Source organism: Taudactylus pleione, unplaced genomic scaffold (genome assembly GCF_031769625.1).
Source record: "Taudactylus pleione unplaced genomic scaffold, aTauple2 ptg000311l, whole genome shotgun sequence".
NCBI lineage: Eukaryota > Metazoa > Chordata > Amphibia > Anura > Myobatrachidae > Taudactylus > Taudactylus pleione.
Genome location: NW_028284712.1, coordinates 2,350,670 through 2,360,612, shown reverse-complemented (window position 1 = coordinate 2,360,612; position 9,943 = coordinate 2,350,670).

Below are 9,943 nucleotides of genomic sequence, written 5' to 3'. Positions count from 1 at the left end.
CACATAAAGAAACACATGACATGATTACAGTACAGCACTTATTTATTACAAATAAAGACACACAGTACTTGATTACAGTACATCGCTTATTTATTACACATAAAGAAACACATGACATGATTACAGCGCTTATTTACTACACATAAAGACACGCAGGACTTGATTACAGTACAGCGCCTATTTATTACACATAAAGATACACATGACTTGATTACAGTACAGCGCTTATTTATTACACATAAAGACACACATGACATGATTACAGTACAGCGCTTATTTATTACACATAAAGACACATATGACATGATTACAGCGCTTAATTATTACACATAAAGACACACATGACATGATTACAGTACAGCGCTTACTTATTACACATAAAGGCACACAGGAATTGATTACAGTACAGCGCTTATTTATTACTCATAAAGACACACATGACATGATTACAGTACAGCGCTTATTTATTACACATAAAGACACACATGACATGATTACAGTACAGCACTTATTTATTACACATAGACACACATGACATGATTACAGTACAGCACTTATTTATTACACATAAAGACACACATGACATGATTACAGTACAGCGCTTAATTATTACACATAAAGAAACACATGACATGATTACAGTACATCACTTATTATTTATTACACATAAAGACACACATGACATGATTACAGTACAGCGCTTATTTATTTCACATAAAGAAACACATGACATGATTACAGCGCTTATTTATTACACATAAAGACACACAGGACATGATTACAGCGCTTATTTATTACACATAAAGACACACTTGACATGATTAGAGTACAGCACTTATTTATTACACATAAAGACACACATGACATGATTAGAGTACAGCGCTTATTTATTATACATAAAGACACACATGACATGATTACAGTACAGCACTTATTTATTACACATAAAGACACACATGACATGATTACAGTACAGCGCTTAATTATTACACATAAAGACACACATGACATGTTTACAGTACAGCACTTATTTATTACACATAAAGACACACATGACATGATTACAGTACAGCGCTTATTTATTACACATAAAGACACATGACATGATTAGAATACAGCACTTATTTATTATACATAAAGACACACAGGACTTGATTACAGTACAGCGCTTATTTATTACACATAAAGACACATGACATGATTGCAGTACAGCGCTTATTTATTACACATAAAGACACACATGACATGATTACAGCGCTTATTTATTACACATAAAGACACACATGACATGATTACAGTACAGCGCTTATTTAATACACATAAAGACACACATGACATGATTACAGTACAGCACTTATTTATTACACATAAAGACTCACATGACATTATTACAGAACAGTGCTTATTTAATACACATAAAGACACACATGACATGATTACAGTACAGCACTTTTTTATTACACATAAAGACTCACATGACATTATTACAGAACAGTGCTTATTTAAAACACATAAAAACACACATGACATGATTACAGTACAGCGATTATTTATTGCACATAAAGACACACATGACATGATAATAGTACAGCTCTTAAGTATTACACATAAAGACACACATGACATGATTACAGTACAGCGCTTATTTATTACACATAAAGACACACATGACATGATTACAGTACAGAGCTTATTTATTACACATAAAGAAACACATGACATGATTACAGTACAGCACTTATTTATTACAAATAAAGACACACAGTACTTGATTACAGTACATCGCTTATTTATTACACATAAAGAAACACATGACATGATTACAGCGCTTATTTATTACACATAAAGACACGCAGGACTTGATTACAGTACAGCGCCTATTTATTACACATAAAGATACACATGACATGATTACAGTACAGCGCTTATTTATTACACATAAAGACACACATGACATGATTACAGTACAGCGCTTATTTATTACACATAAAGACACATATGACATGATTACAGCGCTTATTTATTACACATAAAGACACACATGACATGATTACAGTACAGCACTTATTTATTACACATAGACACACATGACATGATTACAGTACAGCACTTATTTATTACACATAAAGACACACATGACATGATTACAGTACAGCGCTTAATTATTACACATAAAGAAACACATGACATGATTACAGTACATCACTTATTATTTATTACACATAAAGACACACATGACATGATTACAGTACAGCGCTTATTTATTTCACATAAAGAAACACATGACATGATTACAGCGCTTATTTATTACACATAAAGACACACAGGACATGATTACAGCGCTTATTTATTACACATAAAGACACACTTGACATGATTAGAGTACAGCACTTATTTATTACACATAAAGACACACATGACATGATTAGAGTACAGCGCTTATTTATTATACATAAAGACACACATGACATGATTACAGTACAGCACTTATTTATTACACATAAAGACACACATGACATGATTACAGTACAGCGCTTAATTATTACACATAAAGACACACATGACATGTTTACAGTACAGCACTTATTTATTACACATAAAGACACACATGACATGATTACAGTACAGCGCTTATTTATTACACATAAAGACACATGACATGATTAGAATACAGCACTTATTTATTATACATAAAGACACACAGGACTTGATTACAGTACAGCGCTTATTTATTACACATAAAGACACATGACATGATTGCAGTACAGCGCTTATTTATTACACATAAAGACACACATGACATGATTACAGTGCTTATTTATTACACATAAAGACACACATGACATGATTACAGTACAGCGCTTATTTAATACACATAAAGACACACATGACATGATTACAGTACAGCACTTATTTATTACACATAAAGACTCACATGACATTATTACAGAACAGTGCTTATTTATTACACATAAAAACACACATGACATGATTACAGTATAGCGATTATTTATTGCACATAAAGACACACATGACATGATTACAGTACAGCTCTTATGTATTACACATAAAGACACACATGACATGATTACAGTACAGCGCTTATTTATTACACATAAAGACACACATGACATGATTACAGTACAGAGCTTATTTATTACACATAAAGAAACACATGACATGATTACAGTACAGCACTTATTTATTACAAATAAAGACACACAGTACTTGATTACAGTACATCGCTTATTTATTACACATAAAGAAACACATGACATGATTACAGCGCTTATTTATTACACATAAAGACACGCAGGACTTGATTACAGTACAGCGCCTATTTATTACACATAAAGATACACATGACATGATTACAGTACAGCGCTTATTTATTACACATAAAGACACATATGACATGATTACAGTACAGCGCTTATTTATTACACATAAAGACACATATGACATGATTACAGCGCTTATTTATTACACATAAAGACACACATGACATGATTACAGTACAGCGCTTATTTATTACACATAAAAGACACACAGGACATGATTACAGTACAGCGATTATTTATTACACATAAAGACACACAGGACATGATTACAGTACAGCGATTATTTATTACACATAAAGACACACAGGACATGATTACAGCGCTTATTTATTACACATAAAGACACACAGGACATGATTACAGTACAGCGCTTATTTATTACACATAAAAGACACACAGGACATGATTACAGTACAGCGATTATTTATTACACATAAAGACACACAGGACATGATTACAGTACAGCGATTATTTATTACACATAAAGACACACAGGACATGATTACAGCGCTTATATATTACACATAAAGACACACAGGACATGATTACAGTACAGCGATTATTTATTACACATAAAGACACACAGGACATGATTACAGTACAGCGATTATTTATTACACATAAAGATACACATGACATGATTACAGCGCTTATTTATTACACATAAAGACACACATGACATGATTACAGCGCTTATTTATTACACATAGAGACACACATGACATGATTACAGCGCTTATTTATTACACATAAAGACACACATGACATGATTACAGCGCTTATTTATTACACATAAAGACACATAGGACATGATTACAGCGCTTATTTATTACACATAAAGACACACAGGACATGATTACAGTACAGCGCTTATTTATTGCACATAAGGACACACATGACTTGATTACAGTACAGCGCTTATTTATTACACATAAACATACACAGGACATGATTTCAGCACTTATTATTTACACATAAGGACACACATGACATGATTACAGCGCTTATTTATTACACATAAAGAAACACATGACATGATTACTGCGCTTATTTATTACACATTAAGTCACACATGACATGATTACAGCGCTTATTTATTACACATAAAGACACACATGACATGATTACAGTACAGCGCTTATTTATTACACATAAAGACACACATGACATGATTACAATACAGCGCTTATTTATTACACATAAAGACACACATAACATGATTACAGTACAGCACTTATTTATTACACATAAAGACACACATGACATGATTACAGTACAGCGCTTATTTATTACACATAAAGACACACATGACATGATTACAGTACAGCACTTATTTATTACACATAAAGACACACATGAAATGATTACAGTACAGCGATTATTTATCACACATAAAGATACACATGACATGATTACAGTACAGCGATTATTTATTACACATAAAGACACATATGACATGATTACAGCGATTATTTATTTCACATAAAGACACACAGGACATGATTACAGTACAGCGCTTATTTATTACACATAAGGACACACGTGACATGATTACAGTACAGCGCTTATTTATTACACATAAAGACACACATGACATGATTACAGAGCTTATTTATTACACATAAAGATACACAGGACATGATTACAGTACATCGCTTATTAATTACACATAAAGACACACAGGACATGATTACAGTACAGCGCTTATTTATTGCACATAAGGACACACATGACTTGATTACAGTACAGCGCTTATTTATTACACATAAACATACACAGGACATGATTTCAGCGCTTATTAATTACACATAAGGACACACATGACATGATTACAGCGCTTATTTATTACACATAAAGAAACACATGACATGATTACTGTGCTTATTTATTACACATTAAGTGACACATGACATGATTACAGCGCTTATTTATTACACATAAAGACAAACATGACATGATTACAGTACAGCGCTTATTTATTGCACATAAAGACACACATGACATGATTACAATACAGCGCTTATTTATTACACATAAAGACACACATGACATGATTACAGTACAGCGCTTATTTATTACACATAAACATACACAGGACATGATTTCAGCGCTTATTCATTACACATAAGGACACACATGACATGATTACTGCTCTTATTTATTACACATTAAGACACGCATGACATGATTACAGCGCTTATTTATTACACATTAAGACACACATGACTTGATTACAGTGCTTATTTATTACACATAAAGACACACATGACATGATTACAGTACAGCGCTTATTTATTACACATAAAAGACACACAGGACATGATTACAGTACAGCGATTATTTATTACACATAAAGACACACAGGACATGATTACAGTACAGCGATTATTTATTACACATAAAGACACACAGGACATGATTACAGTGCTTATTTATTACACATAAAGACACACAGTACATGATTACAGTACAGCGATTATTTATTACATGTACAGACACACATGACATGATTACAGTACAGCGATTATTTATTACACATAAAGACACACAGGACATGATTACAGTACAGCGATTATTTATTACACATAAAGACACACAGGACATGATTACAGTACAGCGATTATTTATTACACATAAAGATACACATGACATGATTACAGCGCTTATTTATTACACATACAGACACACATGACATGATTACAGCGCTTATTTATTACACATAAAGACACACATGACATGATTACAGCGCTTATTTATTACACATAAAGACACACATGACATGATTACAGCGCTTATTTATTACAGATAAAGACACATAGGACATGATTACAGCGCTTATTTGTTACACATAAAGACACACAGTACATGATTACAGTACAGCGATTATTTATTACACATAAAGACACACATGACATGATTACAGTACAGCGATTATTTATTACACATAAAGACACACATGACATGATTACAGTACAGCACTTTTTTATTACACATAAAGACACACATGACATGATTACAGTACAGCGCTCATTTATTACACATAAAAGACACACATGACATGATTACAGCGCTTATTTATTACACATAAAGACACACATGACATGATTACAGCGCTTATTTATTACACATAAAGACACACATGACATGATTACAGCGCTTATTTATTACACATAAAGACACACATAACATGATTACAGTACATCACTTATTTATTACACATAAAGACACACATGACATGATTACAGTACAGCGCTTATTTATTACACATAAAGACACACATGACATGATTACAGTACAGCACTTATTTATTACACATAAAGACACACATGACATGATTACAGTACAGCGATTATTTATCACACATAAAGATACACATGACATGATTACAGTATAGCGATTATTTATTACACATAAAGACACACATGACATGATTACAGCGATTATTTATTACACATAAAGACACACAGGACATGATTACAGTACAGCGCTTATTTATTACACATAAGGACACACATGACATGATTACAGTACAGCGCTTATTTATTACACATAAAGACACACATGACATGATTACAGAGCTTATTTATTACACATAAAGATACACAGGACATGATTACAGTACATCGCTTATTAATTACACATAAAGACACATGTGACATGATTACAGCGCTTATTTATTACATATAAAGACACACATGACATGATAACAGCACTTATTTATTACACATAAAGACACACATGACATGATTACAGCGCTTATTTATTACACATAAAGACACACATGACATGATTACAGTACAGTGCTTATTTATTACACATAAAGACACACATGACATGATAACAGCGCTTATTTATTACACATAAAGACACACATGACATGATTACAGCGCTTATTTATTACACATAAAGACACACATGACATGATTACAGTACAGCACTTATTTATTACACATAAAGACACACATGACATGATAACAGCGCTTATTTATTACACATAAAGACACACATGACATGATTCCAGTACAGCACTTATTTATTACACATAAAGACACACGTGACATGATTACAGTACAGAGCTTATTTATTACACATAAAGACACAGCACATGATTACAGTACAGCGCTTATTTATTACACATAAAGACTCACATGACATGATTACAGTACAGCGCTTATTTATTACACATAAAGACACACGTGACATGATTACAGTACAGCGCTTATTTATTACACATAAATACACACGTCACATGATTACAGTACAGAGCTTATTTATTACACATAAAGACACACATGACATGATTAGAGTACAACGCTTATTTATTACACATAAAGAAACACATGACATGATTACAGTACAGAGCTTATTTATTACACATAAAGAAACACATGACATGATTACAGTACAGCGCTTATTTATTACACATAAAGACACACATGACATGATTACAGTACAGCGCTTATTTATTACATATAAAGACACACATGACATGATTACAGTACAGCGCTTATTTATTACACATAAAGAAACACTGGACATGATTACAGTACAGCACTTATTTATTACACATAAAGACACACATGACATGATTACAGAACAGCGCTTATTTATTATACATAAAGACACACATGACATGATTACAGAACAGTGCTTATTTATTACACATAAAGAAACACATGACATGATTACAGCGCTTACTAATTACACATAAAGATACACATGACATTATTACAGTACAGCGCTTATTTATTACACATAAAGACACATATGACATGAATACAGTACAGCACTTATTTATTGCACATAAAGACACACATGACATTATTACAGCGCTTATTTATTACACATAAAGACACACATGACATGATTACAGCACTTATTTATTACACATAAAGACACACAGGACATGATTACAGTGCTTATTTATTACACATTAAGACACACATGACATGATTACAGCGCTTATTTATTACACATAAAGACACACATGACATGATTACAGTACAGCGCTTATTTATTACACATAAAGACACACATGACATGATTACAGTACAGCACTTATTTAATACACATAAAGACACACATGACATGATTACAGTACAGCGCTTACTTATTACACATAAAGGCACACAGGAATTGATTACAGTACAGCGCTTATTTATTACTCATAAAGACACACATGACATGATTACAGTACAGCGCTTATTTATTACACATAAAGACACACATGACATGATTACAGTACAGCACTTATTTATTACACATAGACACACATGACATGATTACAGTACAGCACTTATTTATTACACATAAAGACACACATGACATGATTACAGTACAGCGCTTATTTATTACACATAAAGAAACACTGGACATGATTACAGTACATCACTTATTATTTATTACACATAAAGACACACATGACATGATTACAGTACAGCGCTTATTTATTACACATAAAGAAACACATGACATGATTACAGCGCTTATTTATTACACATAAAGACACACAGGACATGATTACAGCGCTTATTTATTACACATAAAGACACACTTGACATGATTAGAGTACAGCGCTTATTTATTACACATTAAGACACACAGGACATGATTACAGTACAGCGCTTATTTATTACACACAAAGACAAACAGGAGATGATTACAGTACAGGGCTTATTTATTACACATAAAGACAAACAGGACATGATTACAGTACAGTGCTTATTTATTACACATAAAGACACATGACATAATTACAGCACTTATTTATATTACACATAAAAGACACACAGGACATGATTACAGTACAGCGATTATTTATTACACATAAAAGACACACAGGACATGATTACAGTACAGCGATTATTTATTACACATAAAAGACACACAGGACATGATTACAGCGCTTATTTATTACACATAAAGACACACAGGACATGATTACAGTACAGCGATTATTTATTACACATAAAGACACACAGGACATGATTACAGTACAGCGATTATTTATTACACATAAAGATACACATGACATGATTACAGCGCTTATTTATTACACATAAAGACACACATGACATGATTACAGCGCTTATTTATTACACATAAAGACACACATGACATGATTACAGCGCTTATTTATTACACATAAAGACACATAGGACATGATTACAGCGCTTATTTATTACACATAAAGACACACAGGACATGATTACAGTACAGCGCTTATTTATTGCACATAAGGACACACATGACTTGATTACAGTACAGCGCTTATTTATTACACATAAAAATACACAGGACATGATTTCAGCGCTTATTATTTACACATAAGGACACACATGACATGATTACAGCGCTTATTTATTACACATAAAGAAACACATGACATGATTACTGCGCTTATTTATTACACATTAAGTCACACATGACATGATTACAGCGCTTATTTATTACACATAAAGACACACATGACATGATTACAGTACAGCGCTTATTTATTACACATAAAGACACACATGACATGATTACAATACAGCGCTTATTTATTACACATAAAGACACACATAACATGATTACAGTACAGCACTTATTTATTACACATA